We start from the raw sequence: 19,098 nt of genomic DNA, 5'->3' as shown, positions 1-19,098 counted from the left end.
AAATTTCAAAACTGCTCCTGTCTCCACTGCTTCCTGCCATCATCAGCTCTCCTCCAGACAACTACAAGAGGTCCCTGCTAACCTCCCTGATACCATTTTTAACTCTCCACTGATTCTCCTCAAAGCAGCCAGAGGAATCTATTAATGTAAATTAGATCATGTCACCCACCAGCTCCAGAAGGCATACACTGTACTTAAAATAAAATTCATACTTAGGTTCACTGCCTTGAAGGCTTGTACGACCTGGTCCCTGCCTACCTCCCGACTTCTCTCAGGCCTCTCTCTCCCCCTTCACTTTTCTGCAGCCACAATGCTGTAAGAGTGAGACTTCACGCTGCCTGCCACCTCTTTTCCCCACTCTTAAAAAAAATGATATTCATGAAATATCTCAAGCATTCAGAAATTATAATAAAGAGTAATGTAACTGACCACCTTGTACCCATCAGTGAGAGCCAAAAACAATGACCACCAGCCATTTCTGTCCCGGACCTCTGTCTCCTCTTGCTTCAGGAAAATACATAGATGTTGTTGAAGACCATCTCTGCCTCCAATTCATTCTCTTTCCCACCCTCTCTCCGTCCTGAAGCTGGAAGGGAACCTTCTCAATTTCACTATACAAGGATTTCTTCTAAAAACAACGTACGGAACCATTTTGCATGTTTGTACAGTTTACAGAAATGACACCCAACTGAAGGTATTATCACTTTGGCAACGTCTTCTAAGTTTCGCACGGCTGGTCCCTTCCTATCTTTTGGGTCTCGGCTTCTGTCACTTCCTCAGAAGAAGGTTTTCTTGACCTGAGCCTCAGGTAGGTTCTCCCCTTCCACACCCTGACCTCCACATGCCTCTCTCAGTATTATCTCTATAACACTGTCCTGTTGCTTCCTTTTAGAGACCCAATTGCAGGGTTTGTCTGCTTGCCAATGTGGTAACTGACTGCCTTCTCTTTAGACCGTAAGCTGGTGACGGCCAAGTGCATGGCTATCTGCTCATGACAGTGGCCTGGCCCCGGTTCCTAACACGGGGCACGGCACACGGTAGAATACTGGTTGAATGAATGAAGGATTGGATGAAGAGCCAAAGTGTACACTGTTAATACTTGAGTATAAAGGAAATGAGTGGCGTGCTGGAGCTGGCTCGTACTGGCTAACGAGCGCCGAGTGCGCGATTTTCCAGAATCTCATGAACCAGTTGTGAAACGCAGCCACCGTTAAACATTAAGTTATATAAACTTACAAGTCAATACATTCTATTTTTACAAAGGTAATATATACCCAAAGTTTCCTAATTATTTTACTATATTTTACAATATCAATGTTCTCGAGGGTACTGGCATCTACCGTAACCGCATGGTAGAAATACTATAGAATAACTGTCATGATATACCTCTTCCCAGCTACTCACTTAATGCCTTCATGTTGGCAGCTTGAAACCAGCCATGCTGGGAGCCTTGACATCAAGAAAACTGGCACATGTATCCTGCTGTACAACCGTCAGCAAGCAGCAATATTTGCTAGCACATCACTCCGTACGTTTGTATGTGCATAGACAGCCTGGGAGATGCGTTTCAAACTCTCACCTCTGGTTACCTCTAGAGGGGAGGGCAGAGGGAAGGAGGATGAGGCTTTTGCTCTGTTTGTCTAGCTACAAGACTATACTGTCTCCGTGGCTTAAAACTCTCAGACAAAAAAAGAGAAAACATGCAGCTCAGGCTTCCCCTCCCCTGGCAATCTCCCCAGAAGACACCCCAGTCTACAGGGACCTTCCCCTGGCATCTCAGGGAACCCTGTACTTTATCATGATACTAATCACGCTTCCTTATCATTTTCAGATTGCTCCTTTCTCTCTGCGGGGAAAAGAGAAGCATCTGTAGGTCCCGCAGCCAGTAGCAAGAGCACCTAGTGGGTAGTGAGAGTCACGGAGCCCGAGGAATCGGCTAGAGTCTCAGCGTCGCCACTGACAAGCTGAGTAGTCTTGGGCAAGTGACTTCCCTGGTCAGGCTTCAGTTTCCTCCCCTGTAAAAAGGGGTAAAAACCAACCTTGCAGCACTGCCATAATGACTGATTTGGAGGCACTCCATAAGAGGTCTCTATTAGCACTGTGATCGTCATGGTGATTATTAAAGGGACCAAATGTTCGTTATGATTAATTCTGGGTGGTAGGGGTCAACAGTAGTTGTAATCAGACTTTTTGCAGCTTCAGCTGGGCCGAGAGGCCTGCGTGGGAGCCGTGAGGGACACAGGAGCTGCCTAAGGTCTCTGTTGCCGGCTTCAGATCCCCCTAAGATCTCCAGGTTTGCTGAGGGATGTTTCTTGGCTTATCGTCCCTGTCAGTCAGGATTTTCTCCAATCGAGCATTCATTCATTCAGCAGACATCACCAAGGGAGCAGCTACAGTGACAGGCTCTGGGGATAAAATGGTGATCTGGGAAGACAATGTCTTTGCTCTCACAAAACTCACAGTCCAGGGGATGCAGAAGAGAGGCCACTGTGCTGTCGTGTGGTCAGCAGTGTGGTGGGGAATTCTGTGGAACACGGGAGCGCAGAGCTGGAGCCCTGTACCTGGTGGTCAGCGAAGGACTTTCTCAGAGGGTGCAGTCTTGGAGAAGAAGAGGGCGAGGGGGTTCTAGGTGGAGGAAGCAGGGGCGCGCAGGATCACGGAGGGTATTTAGAGCACATCACGTGTTACTCATTAGCCCTGCCATCCGAGTAGACAGCGGGCTGTGGGCCTCAAGTCCTGCGACTGAGATGGTCCACGAAGGCCCGGTCGGGGCCATATGCTCGGGACCAAGCCCAAGAACACTGGTTTCCCAGCATCCTCCTTTGCCTCATCCTTCAAGGTCGATTCCTTGGCCCTTCTGAACCCAGCACTTCCTGGACCAGCCCAGACTCTGAACACTGTGATGTGAGAAGGACTTTGATAACCTGGGCCTGACCAGAGAAGGACGACCTGCATGGTAAGAGGGTCCCTTAGACTGGAGAAGAAGAGGCTAGAGAAAGCAGATCCATCATCAAATGTGGGAAGGACCACAGTGTGGGGGAGGGCAGGCAAAACCAGGACCACTTAGAGGACACAGGCCTGAACTCGGCGCAAGGGCTATGCATGCAGAACGGTCCTAAGATACATGTTCTAACATGCAGAACCGTCCTGCCATGGAACAAGAAGCCTTGTGAGGTGGTGAGTTTCTTGTTACTGGGAGTATTTAAGCAGTAGCAGGATGACTCATTGTCAGGGAAGCGGAAGAAAGAATTTCCCCACTGAGTGGAAGTCTGTCCTAAATGACGTATAAAATTCTAAGAATTTTATGATGCTATGTGGACAGATCCTCAGAAAATAATATAAAAAAACACAAGGTTTGGCTCCCTGGGTCAAGCATGGGTCAATGTGGACTAGAACACTATTTCTGACCACGGTAATAATTAACAGAGACATCAATAATAAAACATCACCCGCTGCCATCGATGGAGCAATTTTACTGCGCCAAGGACTCTGATCTCACGAATTCTCACAACTCTGTGAAGGTAGCTACAACTCTTGTCTCCATTTTACAGACTAGGAAACTGAGGTTCAGACCCAGTAGGCAACTTGCCTGAGGCCACAAAGGAAATGTGTGGGGCAGCTAGAGTTTAGCCTCTGCAGGTACAGCCCTTGCTCTTAAGCGCTCTGCAGAGTGATGGATGTCACCCCAGGCTCCCCCGAATGACCTCATCAGAATCAACCAGGATCGTGTCCTGGGGCCCTCTCCGGTGGACTTCCAGCTTTGCTGCTGGTTTGAGCAAATCATTATCTTTCGCATACCGATGCGAAGGTCGGCATTTTAACAGGGAGGAGCCTTCTGCTTTGCGGCAGAACGTCTGCCACAATCGAGGATTCACTGTTGGACTCCTCTAGATGGTGCCATGACCAGGTGCTGGCAAGACTGGATTTTTAAAAACCTGATTTGCCTGCAACTTTCCAGGAACCCAATGAATCCATAAAACGTTCTGATTTTCAGCTCTGCAACTCCTCTTAGAGCAAAGCGGTTACAAAAACGATTTGTGAAGCCACTGACAGTTGACAAAGCTCTTTCACATGTCTCAGATGCTCCTCCCAGAAGCCCAGGAGGCAGGCGGCATCACCTCAGTCCCGGGCCACTTCCCAGGCTGGCTAGCTGAAACGGAGAGAGATAAAGAGGCCGGCCTGAACTTGAACTCTGGCTCCTGCTATGCCCAGAAACACGGAATGAAGAACGCTTAAATTGAAAGGGGGCCTCTGAGATTATTCAGGGTCTGGGTTCCTAACTTGGTGTCTATGGATGGACTTCGGCCAGGAGAATGGGGAGCAGTCCCTTAAAATATGCATAGCATTTTATGAACATATATGAGTATAACCTCCTAGGTATATGAGTATAACCCCCTAGGTATACGAGTACAACCCCCTAGGTATATGAGTATATGAGTATAACCCCCTAGGCATATGAGTACATGAGTATAACCCCCTAGGTATATGAGTATATGAGTATATAAGTATAACCCCTTAGGTATATGAGTATATGAGCATATGAGTATAACCCCCTAGGTGACTCAAGAAGGCTCAAGAACCATGATCTAACGCAGCCCCACACCTCCCGCACCACCATTTAACTGATGACGGAATTAGTACAATCAGCGCTATGTATCTGCGGGTTCCACACCCGTGGATTCAACCAACCAAGGATCAAAACTATTTTTAAAACTTTTTTCCAGAAGTTCCAAAAAGCAAAATTTAAATTTGCCACACACCAGAAACTATTTACAACAATTTACATAGCATTTACATTGTATTAGGTATTATAAGTATTCTAGAGATGATTTAAAATAGGAGGATATGTGTAGGTCGTATGCAAACACTGCACCATTTTATAGAAGGGACTTGAGCACCCATGGATTTGGGTGTCCATGGAGGCCCCTGGAACCAATCCCCGCCGATTCTGAGGGACAACTGTACGTACTTCCTTTCCTTATTCTATTTATCAAATTTCAAAAAGGCCCTGGAGACCTGGTAAATGAGGCATGTTTACATACAATCCCAAATTCCGCATCCAGGTTTTACAACTGTAATTTCACTCATCACCCCCAGCCGGTCCTGAAACCCACGTGAAGCTAACTGGAGATAACACAGCTGCAACGCGCTCATCACCTACTACACACCAGGCACGCGACAAGCATGAATAATAGCAACTCATGGGGTACGTTCCATTAGATTGTGCACCCCCATTTGATGGATAAGAAAACTAGAGCTCAGAGAAAACGGTGACCAGCCCCGAAACACGCTTCTTTCAAGTGGGAGGAACGTGAGTCCAGAGCCCTGTCACCAATGCAGACAGCTCTTCCTTTCCCAAGTCCCTCTGCTCTGTCTGGAAAAGGCACCCACAGGAACGACCACCCTCTACCCTGAACACACTCAGCCTCACTCTCCTTGGTAATAAATCTGGCTGTTGGTGAAACTGATGAAATGAGCCCTTGGACCAGGACTTGAGGAGCGGGGTCAGGAAACTGGCCTGAATCCTGTCTCTTCATTATGCCTGACATGAGGGTCTTGGGGCAAGGGTGGGGGAGATAGCCAGGAGAATGTGCCCATCTGGGAGGCAGCAAAAATGCAAATAAGAATAGGCATGCTGTCGGAGAGAAATTAGCGAGCAACAAACTTTATACATCACGCTACAGACATGCAAGCTCTTCCTGATTAACAAGGCAGAGGGAGGTGGTGACAGGGCGGGTGTGAAACTCACCCCGTGGGGTTATTCAGAACACAACCTGTACACCCATCATGGGCAACTCTCCCTAATAACCAGTGAAATGGACAAGAGACAGAAAAAAGCAGAGAAAAAACCCAAAGGCCCACAAGGAGATATTGCTTCACACCTACTAGGATGGTTAGAATCAAAAAGGCAGGTAACGGGGCTTCCCTGGTGGCGCAGTGGTTGAGAGTCCGCCTGCCGATGCAGGGGACACGGGTTCGTGCCCCGGTCTGGGAAGAACCCACATGCCGCGGAGCGGCTGGGCCCGTGAGCCATGGCCGCTGAGCCTGCGCGTCCGGAGCCTGTGCTCCGCAACGGGAGAGGCCACGGCAGTGAGAGGCCCGCGTACCGCAAAAAAAGAAAGAAAGAAAAAAAAGGCAGGTAACAGTAAATGTTGGAAATCAGAAGAGAGAAATCAGAGCCCTCATATACTGTTGGTGGGAATGTAAAACGGTCCAGTCACTCCGGAAACAGTCTGGCAGCTCCTCAAACAATAAAACATAGAGTTCCCATATGACCCAACAGTTCCATTCTGAAGCACAGACACAAGAGATGGGAAAACATATGTCTACACAGAAACTTGTACACAAGTGTTTACAGCAGCATTATTCATAATAGCCAAAAGGTGGAGACAACCTAACTGTCCACGCAAGAATGCACAGATAAACAAAATGTGGTATATCCACACAGTAGAATATTATTCGGCCATAAAAAGGAATGATACCTGTCACAACGCGGACACACGCCTTGAAAACGTTAAGCCACGTGAAAGAAGCTGGTCACAGAAGACCACATAGTATATGATTGATTTCGTTCACATGAAAAGTCCAGAATAGGGAAATCGATAGAGACAAAGAGTAGAGGAGTGGATGCCTAGGGCTGGAAGGGAAAGAAGGGAAGAGGCGGGTAACAGCTAAAGGATGGAGTTACTTCTTGAGGTGATGAAAATGTACTAAAATCGACTGTGGTGATGCTGCACACGGCTGGGCACATACTAAAGACCATTGAATGACACGCTTTAAATGGGTGAATCGTACAGTACATGACTTCCATCTCAATAAAGCAGTTTAAAACATCTGCCAAATCTTCATCAACAGCAGTCAGACAAGGAAAAGGAAACGACCTTATGTCACTGGCTTGAAAAGCCTTCCCCAGAGAAAAAGGTGTGTCGGTGGCAGTGGGAAGACCGACAGATGTCACGTGGGCATCTAGACAGTCACATTCAGGGTTGGAGATTAGGAGCTCAAGCTTTGGTTCGGAGACCTGCTTCCACACTGCATGGCCTCATGTAACCTGGCCCTTTAAGCCCCAGTTTCCCAGTCTGTAAAAGGGGGATGATAATACCTATCCCACAGAACGGTTGTGAGGATACAAGAATTAAGACACACAGATCCTTCAGTGCCCAACGAACAACAGCAATTGTTGTTGCTATTATTATGACGCTTGCCCACCAACCCTAACTAGCATTTGCTGAGGACCCACCGGGGTTTAAGTGGTGCTGAATTTGGCTCTGGGAGTATAAATCAGACAAGACTTCTCCTGGAGGAATTTTCAAACACCAGGAAACCCCCAAACCCCTGTTATTAAAGCCAGAAAGTTCACTAGAGATGAGTGTTTCTCAAAGTCGGGTCTTTGGACATGTTCTCAAGATCCAAAAGTTCTAAGAATGTTTAATTCAATGTTTTCCTTAAAAAAAAAAAAAATCAATACATGGGAATCCCCGTGAGATTTCTGCCCCACAAGGGTACTGTGCTTGTGGAAACTCCCTGGTGGTCCAGTGGTTAAAACTCCACGCTTCCACCGCAGGGGGCCTGGGTTAGATCCCTGACCTGGGAACGAAGATCCCGCAAGCCCTATAGCGCAGCCAAAAAAAAAATTTAAAAAGAGTATTGCGCTTGTGACTGAGTCGGCACCCGCGGTAGACTGAATTCTTGGCGCAGCTCTCGCCCCTCCCTATCACCCTGGCCGTGTGACTCGGCACTAGACTCTGTCTTACAGGTGGCCCATACTTCTTCACTCCTTGACCTTGGGTTCAGCCACGTGACTTATTTGGCCAATGGGGTGTTAACACGCATGATGCAGACACGGGCTTGAAACGCGCTTGTGAGGGTGGGCTTGCCTCCGGGATGAGAAGAGCTTCCCCAGGGAGCCTCCGCCTCTTCAGTCTGGGCCCAGAACAGACACACTTGGAGCGGACTTGGCCCCCGGTGAGCAGCCAAGCCCAACTTAACCAGCCCAACCGCAGGGAACCAGTGGACACACCAGAATCAATGAGGGTCTGCAATCAACCAGCAGATACCCGAGCAGGGCTCAACGATGGTTGTTCTATACGCCAGGGGGCAGCAAACCGGGCCTGCAGGCTTAATCCAGCAACCCCCAATTGTTTTGTACAGCCCACCAGCTAAGAATGGTTTGTACATTTCCAAATGGTTGAAAATAAATCAAAAGAAGACTATTTCATCATGTGAAAATTACGGAATTCACATTTCAGTCTCCATAAACAAAGTCTTACTAGAACGCACACACCTCCGGCTGCTCTCATACTGCAGTGGCAGGATTGAGTAGTGTGACAGACACTGTATGGGCCACAAAGCCTAAAATACTTACTATCTGGCCCCTTAACACAAAAAGTTTACAGAGCTCCATTCTATTCCACTGCTTGTCCCATCGTAACAGCTGACTGTACAACACCAATTATGACTACTTGCCATGAGCCGATGCAAAAAGAACAGATACCAAGTTTAATATGTAAATGATGCATTCTGGCAAAGACTAAGAAACATCGTGGCAGTTGCATTAATGAAAGATTTCCCAGTGTTTTAAATAGAGACAAACAAAGAAAAGTGTCACGTGGCACACAAAAGCACAGGCATGTCAAATGCGGAAGAAGCTGTGTCTAAGTAGTATTCACCCTATAAACAGCACGTTAGTTTCAGTAAAACATTATCCAACACAGGACATTGATTTTGTTCATTTGAATTACGTTGGTTTGTATAGTTCTGTTCATTTTATATTTTTAAGTCTGTCTCGGTTTTATAGTTGTTTAAAAGCTATAAGAAATGTGTTTATCTAGTTTTTTATGTTTAAACCTTTTAAAGTAACTTTAGAATAAAATTAATGTAACACTGGGACCCCATAAAGAATAAAAGTCAGACACCTGACCAAAGTGCACATGCAAAGATGCTCAACATCACCAGTCATCAGGGAAATGCAATTAAAACCACAACGAGACACCAGTTCACACCTCTCAGAATGGCTTTCACCAAAAAGACAAGAAATAACAAGTGTTGACGAGGATGTGGAGAAAAGGGAACCCTTGAGCACTGTTTTGGGAATGTAAATTGGTGCAGCCACTATGGAAACCAGTATGGAGGCTCCTTAAAAAATGAAAAATAGAACTGCCATATGATCCACTAATTCCACTTCTGGGTATTTAACCGATGGAAACTTAACACAAAAAGATATCTACACCCCCATGTTCACTGCAGCATTATTTATAACAGCCAAGAAATGGAAACAACCTAAGTGCCCATCAACAGATGAATGGATAAAGAATATGTGGATAGATATACAAAGGAATATTTTTCAGCCATAAAAAGGAAGGAAATCCTGCCATGTGCAATGGCATGGATGGGCCTTGAAGGCATTGTGCTAAGACAAATAAGTGAGATCAAGACAAATGCCGTACGATCGCACTTATATGTGGAATCTAAAACAACAAGCAAACAAACCCTGAACTCATAGATACAGAAAACGGGTTATTGCCAGAGGCGGGAGGTGGGGTGTTGTCAAAATGCAGGAAAGGTGGTCAAAATAAATTACTCCTGGGTATGTAATGTACAGCACAGTAACTATAGTAAAATATATACATATATTTTTAAAAGTGGCCTCAATATAACAAGAGTGCGAAACACAACTGCAGTGGAAGTGCTGAGGAGACAAGGAATGTTGAAGGTCAAGTTAGAAGCCGGCTTATAGTGAAAATTCAGAAGAGTTCAGAATAGTTTTTCATGCTTTATTTTTGTTCCATATAATAGAGTGTGAGAATTACAGACTCAGTTCCAGCCAAAACTAGTTCACTACCATATTATATTTGGGGTTGGGCGGGGGGATATCTTTGGTTTGGTTCATGATCCAGTAACCAAACTACCAGCATTTATAAAAGTTATACAAGCCAAGCCATTTAATGCTTCTGATATTAAGAGGAATCTTAGGGTTGAGGTACATATTTTTATTCCTGGAAAAGCTGATATTGAATCAATAGTGTTTGAAGATCCATAACATCTTAGAACATGAGAAAAGCAACTTTTTTCTAGCATCATCTTCCACTTTTCCTTCTAAGCACATCCTGTACCTCTGCTATACCCCATTACCATTCTGCACCTCAACTTACACATGTGTCCCTGGGCCTTTGCACATGCTATGCCCACTGCTTGTGATTCCGTGTTCCCTCATTTCCTGACTCTGTTGGCCACTCACTTCAACACATCCCTCAAAACCTAGTTCAGGCTTAGAAGCAAGGACACCCCAGGAGCAATGCACACACCTAGTGTCCAGAGATTTGAATTCTAAATACCATTTCTCACTAAAGCAAATTAGAGCTCCTAAGAGAGATGGCTAGAACATCTTCTTTGGGACTTCTCTGGCAGTCCAGTGGTTAAGACTCTGAGCTTCCACTGCAGGAGGCACGGGTTCGATCTCTGGCCAGGGAACTAAAGAACCTGCATGCCACGTGGCATGGAAAAAAAAAAAAAAAAGAACTTCTTTGCACAGGAAGTAAGGAAATACTAAAAGAAGGACAAGAAGCCAGTCTGAACGGGTTCCTGTTGGCCAAATCTAGGGCAATTTAAAGCTCAAAATGAACAATGACGGGAATGGACTAGAATACACTGAAGAAAAAAAAGAATCCTTGAGTCCATACTGATACTAAAAATAACTTTAAGGAATGGGGTGGGGGAGAAAGTTGAGCACTTTTTTTCCTAACAGAAGAATGTCAAGTCATAAGTATAGAAGGAATGGTTACAAATCATTTTGGACCATGAAAAATAATTGATACGGGCAAGAATCACCAATAGTTGCTAAAAGCACTGGGTTAAAGAGAAGACAAACGGACATCACGTGTTCCTGCTATCTGCAGTGCGAAAGACAAAACACCCTCTGTGCCAAAAAATCTATAATCTGAATCTATCATGAGGAAACAATCAGACAAATCTAAACTGTGGAACGTTCTACAAACAACTGTCCTGAACTCTTCCAAAGCAGCAATATCGTGAAAGAGAAAACACAATGCAGGGAAACTGTTCTAGAATAAAGGAGACTAATGAGACATGACAAGTAAATGCAATGTGTGATGCTTGAGCGGGTCCTGAATGGAGGGAAAACTACCAAGGCCGTTACGCAAGGCAATTGGGAAAATCTGAATATGGATTGTAGTTGAGACAGTACTGTATCCATGGTTAAATTTCCTGAATATAATAATTATATTGTGATTATACAGGACAGGGGTCAGCAAACTACTGCCGGCAGGTCAAATCCAGCTCCTCATTTATTTTTATACAGCCTGTGAGCTAAGTGTGGTTTTGCTTGTTGTTTTTTTAATAATTGAAAAAATTTTTTCTTCGTATAATTTCATTTGTTTGATTTTCAAAACTTGTGAAACTCAAATTTCATTTGAACTTATATGAAATTCACATGTCAGTGCTTACAAATAAAGCTTTATTGGAACCCAGCAACGCTCATGCATTCATGTGCTGTCTCCGGCTGCTTTCATGGCACAAAGGCAGAGCTGGGTAGCGATGACAGACACCGCATAGCCCATGAAGCCTGATGTCTGGAACTACGCCTCAAACAGTTTAGAAAAACCCAACGAAAAAGAATGTGTGTGTGTGCGTGTGCGTGCACGTGCCGATAGGTAGATATATGGAGAGAGACTGACGCAATTGTTATAAAATGTTAGCAGCGGGCGAATCTAGATGCAGGGGGTGTGTCTGTTGATCATACTGGTCTCATACTTCTGCAGAGTTTGGAATTTTCAGAATAAAGAGTTAATAGAAATTAACAAATAAGCATGAAACTCACTTGCTCAGACTCTCTCACTCACACACAGAAGCCCAACCTGTTTCAAATGGGCCTTCTTTCCTTCCTGGACCAGCCCCTTGTTCTTCCCTTCTCTGAGCCCCACCCCACCCCCTGCTCCCCCTGACATCTTGCACTGTTGCAACTGTCTGCTCACACTTCACCTATCCCAGCTACTCGGGATTTCTCAGACTCTGTTCTGGAGGGCGTCATGAGCTTTTGCACATCCAATTGCAAGTTTTAAAATAAATCTCCATTTTTACGATGGAAGCTGAAATGGAAAACGGTGAAACCCCATTTCACGTCTGCTTCTCCCCAGAACAGTAGGAGCCTGGCAGGCAGAGAGGCTGGCTGACTGCGGGGGAACAATCCCAACCACACAGTGTCTTCTTTATAAGGAGGCCTGGGAAATCTCCCATCCAGTCTCTACCCAGAAAAGGAGACCTCCTCGGGAGCTACCTGGGACTTCTCGAGTTATGGCCAGAAAGTACTGGTAGCTAAGCAGGCTTGCCTTTCCCCAGTGGCTGCCGGATTGGGACCTTCTATAGCTAAAAGTGCACACACAGGTCATTATGGTATGCATTTTTAGCCTCATTCCTGGCTCCATTTAGGGTCTCCACCCTTGTTTTTCTTTCTTCTCTCTCTCTCAGTTTTAATATGCTATCATGTTATATTTGATATATGCTGCTAGGCTGCCCTAAATCCCTTCTGGAACCGGACTGGGTCTCAGTGAAAAGCTGAAACAGAAACCCTGTGCTGGCCTCCTCTTTCTCTGCCTCTTACCAAACCATATGGCTGCCTGGCGCTCCCCAAGCATCTCATGCCTGCAGCATCGTCTCTGGCCTGCAGTGCCTGGGGGCAGCCTGGCAACCTTGGCAATGACTTATGGAGTCTATGATTTCCAGTGAGATGAGTAAGCAGAGGAAGGGGAATTTCTTTTCTAAACAGTCAGAAGTGAGAGCAAAACTCCTTCCAAGGAGGCCAGGCCATGAAGGAGAGATGCAAAGTGGAAATGGCCGTTTGGTGCATCCCAACCCGGGCCCCGTCCCTGCAGCACACTGTACGCAGTGGGACCAGCTTTCCTCCAGGTTGAGGGGATGTGGAGAGGGACCTTGTACTGGGCAGGAAGGATGAGTGGAACAGAGTCGACCAAGGCCAGGATGTAGGCATAGGCCCGACAAGTAAGGGAGGTGGAGAGGACCAGGAGGCCGAATGAGAAGGTGGGTTCTGGAGGCACACTGCCCAGGTTTGAACCCCGGCTCAGCTACTCACTAGCCGTTTAGCTTTGTGCAGAATGACTCATCCTCTCCAGGCCTCAGTTTTCTCAGCTGTGCAATGGATAGAACACTACCTGCTTCACAGGGGCATCGCGAGGATCAAATGAGATCATCCTGTGAAGTGCTGAGTACAGACCCAGACACGTAGTAGGCACTCAATAAGCATTAACGGCTATGCTTATCCTTATAGCACCACCATCGTTTCTGCTGGAGGGGACTCTATATACTGAGTGATGGAAGGAAATGTGTTGTGTTGGACGGAGGCCAGAGCTCTGGAAGGCAGGCAGAAGGTCAAGCACAGACAAGTATAGCTTTGGGACAGGATTTGACAGATGAATGCAGTTTATTTAGGATGTGGAGTTTCCGGATCCTGGTCCAAAGTCAGGGCCGTCGTTCAGCCCACCTTTCCCCCTCTCGCACCGTTCAGCCAACCCATCATCTGAGCAGGCAGAGCCGTTCCTCATTCCTGCTTTTCCCCAGCTGAGGCCCCAACTGAGGACAGACACACAGACACACACACACACACACACACACACACACACACACACACACACACACACAGGTTTCAACGCCTCTCACTTCTCTGCATCACAAAGGTCGAAGCCTCCACGTGGTCCTGCAACCTCCAGCCATACTGTCCCTGCACCCATGAGTATGCCACAGCTCAGAGGCCCGTGGAAGGAACCTCCAAGGAAGCAACATTGCTGCCTCTGGCCCTGCCCCTGAACGACAGGCCACGAACAGATGGAGCTGGTCTATGACCACGCTGCAAACTCCAGAGCTTCCTATTATCCCTTTTCTCCAGACCTGGACCCATGCCAGGCCACGAACCTGGGGAAGCTATCTGCTTTAGAGACTCCAACCTTTCCCGGCTGGGCTGTCCCAAAGGGTAGACTCTGATGGGAAAGAAGGGGACCCTACTAGCCCTTCCCTGGGCATGACGCTAGATTTTTCTCCCCTGAGATTTTCCTGCAGGCTGAGAAGGCATCAGCCTCCTCTGCTGAACTCCTACCCATCCTTCAAAACCCATCCCCAATTTGCCCAGCCAAAACCAACTCCCCTTCTGCCTACCCCTACAGCCTACTGCAGCACCACAATCACCAGCAAAACTCTGGGTTGGGAATAGGCCTCCTGCCTTCCCATCTACCTCAGTCCCCGCTCCCTGTGGCTGAACCGAAGGCTCTGTAAAAACAGAGAGCAGGGCTTCCCTGGTGGCGCAGTGGTTGAGAGTCCGCCTGCCGATGCAGGGGACGCGGGTTCGTGCCCTGGTCCGGGAGGATCCCACATGCTGGGCCCGTGAGCCATGGCCGCTGAGCCTGCGTGTCCAGAGCCTGTGCTCCGCAACGGGAGAGGCCACAGTGGTGAGAGGCCCGCGTACCGCAAAAAAAACCCCAAAAAACAAAAAACAGAGAGCAAACTTCTTGTATTTGTGTTACCTCCAGAACTTCCTGCTCAGTGCCCAGTGCATGGGAGTTGCTCTGTGTCTGTGAGGATAGATTGAATTTGGACACATAACCACATTCACTGCTCCCCCTCCTTACGCATGTCTCCCCACGATGGAACTCCTTAAAGCCCCAGGCATCATGGAGGGATGCTGTCTTTGAAGGAACCCAAGGTCTGACAGGTACCAGCTACGGAAGTTGGGGCTGCTTGCTTGACCTCTTCAGTCCCGGGTTCCCTTATCTGAACGAGAAGGGCAGCCACCTCCACCTGTGGGACTGTTTTGAGGGAGAATGTGGTATACACCTGGCATATAATAATTGCTCAATGAGCAGCCAGACTTTGAAAACAGCCAATCACCCTTGCTGGCTGCCCCTCCTCACCTCCCACTCACATCTCAATCCACGGCAATGTGGCTTCCACCCGTGAAACTGCCCCTGCCAAGGACACCAAGACCTGTGTGCCAATGGGCTCTCGATCCTCAAGCTTCTCGCCCTCTGCAGCACTGACCCCACCGCTCAACCCTTCCCAGGGCTTCAGCTGCATATATTTATATGCTTGGTTTTCCCTCCATACCCAGGCGTCTGCCCTCGGCTGCTGACCCACACACACCGACGTGCCTCGGGACAGCGCCACCTGGGCATCTCGAGGGCACCTCCATCTCTACCCATCCCAACCTGAACTCGCCTTCTCCTCAGTCTCAGGCTACCACCTCTCTGCACATTTTAGCAGATGTGCCCCCAAACACAAGCCCACTGGATTAGTGCCCTACTACTGCTGTAACAAATGGCCACAAACACGGTGGCTTAAAACAACACAAATTTATTGTCTTCCTTTTCTGGAAGTAAGGAATCCTAAAATCAAGGTGTTGGCAGGGCTCAGTTTTTTTCAGGTGGCTTGAGGGAAGACTGTTTCCTGGCCTTTTGTAGACTCTGCAGGCCTTAGCTCCTTCTCCATCTTCAAGGCCAGCAGCATAGGGTCTTCCAATCTTTTCTTTCTGACTCTAACTCTCCTGCCTCCCTCTCATAAAGATGCTTGTAACTGCAGTGGGCCCACCCCAATAAGCCAAGATAATTTCTCCATCTCAAGGTCCTTAACTTGATCACGTGTGCAAAGTTCCTTTTACCATATAACACATTCACAAGTTCCAGGGATCTGGACATGGCCATCTTTGGAGAGCCATTGTTTGGCCTACTATAGTCACCTCCCTTCACCTGCTCCAAATCTTTAGGATATCCCTCCAGGGACAGACAAAATGTTGGCCCACCTCCTTTCTACAACCAGTGTCTCCATGTGAACCTTCTTAGGTAATATAAAAGCTTACCCATCACGCCTTATCTCTACTGTATATTCAATCATTTCTTCAGCAGGACTCCCTCCACTGGGTTTTTTAAGGAAGTTAATGTCTCATTAGCAAACTCCCTTGACCCCAGTCTTCCCTCAGCCATCACCCTTCCTGTCTCTCTCCTCCACTTATTTCTAATCAAACTTCTGAGAAGTGACTATACCAGTCACCTCCATTCTAATGAGGTTCCCATCTCATTACTCTTCTGCAGGATTTCTCAGCCCTGGTACCGTTGACAACTGAGGCCAGATCATTCTTTGTTGTAGGAGGCTGTCCTATGTATTATAAAAGGTTTAGCAGCATCCCTGGCCTCTTACTTCTAGATGCCAGTAGCATATCTCCATCTTAAGTTGTGATGGCAAAAAAAAAAACCATCCAGACATTTCCAACTACTCCAGAAAGGGGGCGGGGGGTATAAATTGCCCCAGGTTGACAACCACTGGCTTATAGTAACAGCTCTTGCTAAAGTCACCAATGACTTCCCTGGCACTAAATCCAGTAAATGCTTTCGAGCCCTTCTCTTGCTTGGCTTCTCAGCAGAGTTGGACATTGTTGGACATTCTGGCCTTCCCACCTCAGGCCACTCTTGCTCTGGCTCCCCTGCAGGATCGAGCTCCCCTGCTGGGCCGCTCACCGTTGAAGTTCCTCAAAGCTTAGTCCTTAGGCTGCTGCACCTCTCGCTCAGCCCGTTCTCCCTGGGGGCTGCCCTCCAGCCCTCTGGCCCCACGGATCACCTATGCACAGGTGACTCATGAAGTAACATCTCCAGTCGCCCTTTCCAAGCTCTGAACCCATATATATAAAGCTGCCTAGTTGATATCACTACTTGGATATCTTGGCATCACTCAATAAGATATCCAAGGCATCACTCCAAACTCAACAAGCCCCAAACCGAAATCAGGATCTTCCCCTCAACCCAGTCCCCTTCTGGCATTCCCCACTTCTCACAGAAATTCACCATTCCTGACCTGTAGGGAAAGGAACACTGCAGGAGTTGTTCACGACACTTCCCTCTCCCTTACTTGGGACAATGGGTCTCTTCCCAAGTCAAATCTCTTTCATCTCTGAAGTAGTTCACAAACCAGTTCGCTTGTCTCCATGTCTCTGCCCCACCCTAGCTCAACCCTCCACCGTCACCGACTTCAAGAACAAACACAGTCCTCCGACTGGGGTGCAGACGTCCATTCTTGACCAGTGCCTCCACCCCATCAGTTCTCCAGCCTGCAGCCAAAGTCACCCTTTCAAAACATGAATGAAAGCTTTTTGCTGTTCTTAAAATGGAGAACGGAAGTCCCAGTTTGGCCCACTGGGCCCTACATGACCCAGCCGCTGTCTCTTCCAGGCCCATGTTTGCTGCACTCCAGGCACACTGACCTCCCAGTTGCTCAAACGTACCGTGCTCTCTTCTGCCACAGGACCTTTGCTCATAGTGCTCCATCCGTCTTGATGCCCCTCACCATTCATCACCCGGTGGGAATTCTCTTCCTTCAATCACAGCTCAACTGTTAGGAAGCCTTCCCCGACTCCTGGCCCCATCAAATCCCTTGGTCGATCACTTTTCTCCTAGCCCCACTGTCTCTCCGTTACCTTTCAGAGCCATAATGTTACATTTATTTTTATTTATTTATTTATTTATTTGTGCGGTACGCGGGCCTCTCACTGTTGTGGCCTCTCCCGCTGCGGAGCACAGGCTCCGGACGCGCAGGCTCAGCGGCCATGGCTCACGGGCCCAGCCGCTTCGCGGCATGTGGGATCTTCCTGGACCGGGGCACGAACCTGTGTCCCCTGCATCGGCAGGCGGACTCTCAACCACTGCGCCACCAGGGAAGCCCCATAATGTTACATTTATTGATGCTTATCTTATTCTTTCATTTCTTCCATCTTCCCCACAGTAAATTCTATGAGGGCAGGACTGATGTCTGATCTGGTCCACCATTGCGTCCCCAGAGCCAGCCCAGTGCTTGACACAAAGCAGACCTTCAAGAGGTGTTTATTTAAAGATAAATGAATCATCTTCCTACCCCCAGCCTGCCTCTCTCTACTGTCCCATGTCCTCCTATCTGTGGTCAAGTTTGGTGCCTGAAAGTCATCACTGATAATTTTCGAATCTGAAAATCCCTCTTCCTCACCTTCACATCCTGTCTATCAACGAATCTAAGGGATTCTCCCCGCTAAATCTCTCTCAGACGTGCCCACCTTTAGCACTTGAGTTTAAGCCACCATCTTTCCAGATGTGAACTCCCACTCCAGCCTTTTACCTAGAATCCCAATTCTCCATTCCGCAACCCACCATGTCACACCTCTGCTTGAAACGTTCCGATGGCTTCCCCCGACCCACAGGATGAAGGATGCACTTGTCATGGCCTATGAAACACAGCATGATCTGGCTCCCACCTCCCTCTCCTGCCAATTCTCGCCGCTCTGCCTCTCAGGCTCACTGCTGCTGCCCCACCGGACTTCTTAGGTTCCTCTCTCTCAGCTGTTCTGCCTACATGGAGCATTTTTCCATCCCCCTTCTACTAACTGCTACTCATTCTTCAAGTCTCAGACCAGAGGAAGTCTTGACCAAACCCCTCAAGTAGGCCAAGAACAACAATAATAGCTGACAGTCACTGCGTGCTTACTAAAGGCAAGCACGATTCTAAGAACTCTGCAGCGTTAACTCACTTCATCTTCACCATCAGCTATGATTATCCTGGCACAGAGAGGTTCAATGACTCATCCAAGGTCACATTAGATAGTAATTAGCAAACCTGGCTGACATGATGAACTCAGGCTCCAGGCCCCAAATCCCAGAGCTCTGTGAACGCTGCCATCTCCCTGTGTACCCAGAGCGTCCTGTATTCCCCCTTCAGTAGCTGTTTGTCACATGTGCATGTGTTTGTTCACTGCCTGTGCTCCCCACCAGACTGTCCACTCCCAGAGGGCAGGGACCGTGCCTGTCTTGTTGGAAGCTTTACCTCTAGCATTGGATATTACTGCTTTTTTAGCTGAACGTCATGCTATGCATCCCCACAGTCCCAGCTCCAGGTCACCCACTCCAGAGGAGGGCTGGGGTAAACCCTTCATAAACGTCATAGAATGGCCCGCCAGACACACGCACGAGGGTTCATGGAGAAATTGCCCCACCACTGATTCCGCTGACTACTGCCAGATGGGGCTCCTCCGCATGGCCCTTGGCTACCAAGGGTCACAGGGGCAAG

At 47.8% G+C, this 19,098-nt stretch overlaps 1 protein-coding gene across 2 annotated transcripts in view; it reads right to left on the bottom strand.

The window, feature by feature from the left end:
• PRDM11 (PR/SET domain 11) overlaps window positions 1-19,098 on the bottom strand; it is an 81,362-nt gene that overhangs the window by 27,361 nt on the left and 34,903 nt on the right. The window lies entirely within an intron of this gene.

Source organism: Phocoena sinus, chromosome 8 (assembly GCF_008692025.1).
Source record: "Phocoena sinus isolate mPhoSin1 chromosome 8, mPhoSin1.pri, whole genome shotgun sequence".
Taxonomy (NCBI): Eukaryota; Metazoa; Chordata; class Mammalia; order Artiodactyla; family Phocoenidae; genus Phocoena; species Phocoena sinus.
Note: the sequence above shows the minus strand (reverse complement) of the source record. Positions and strands in the feature narration are given on the sequence as shown.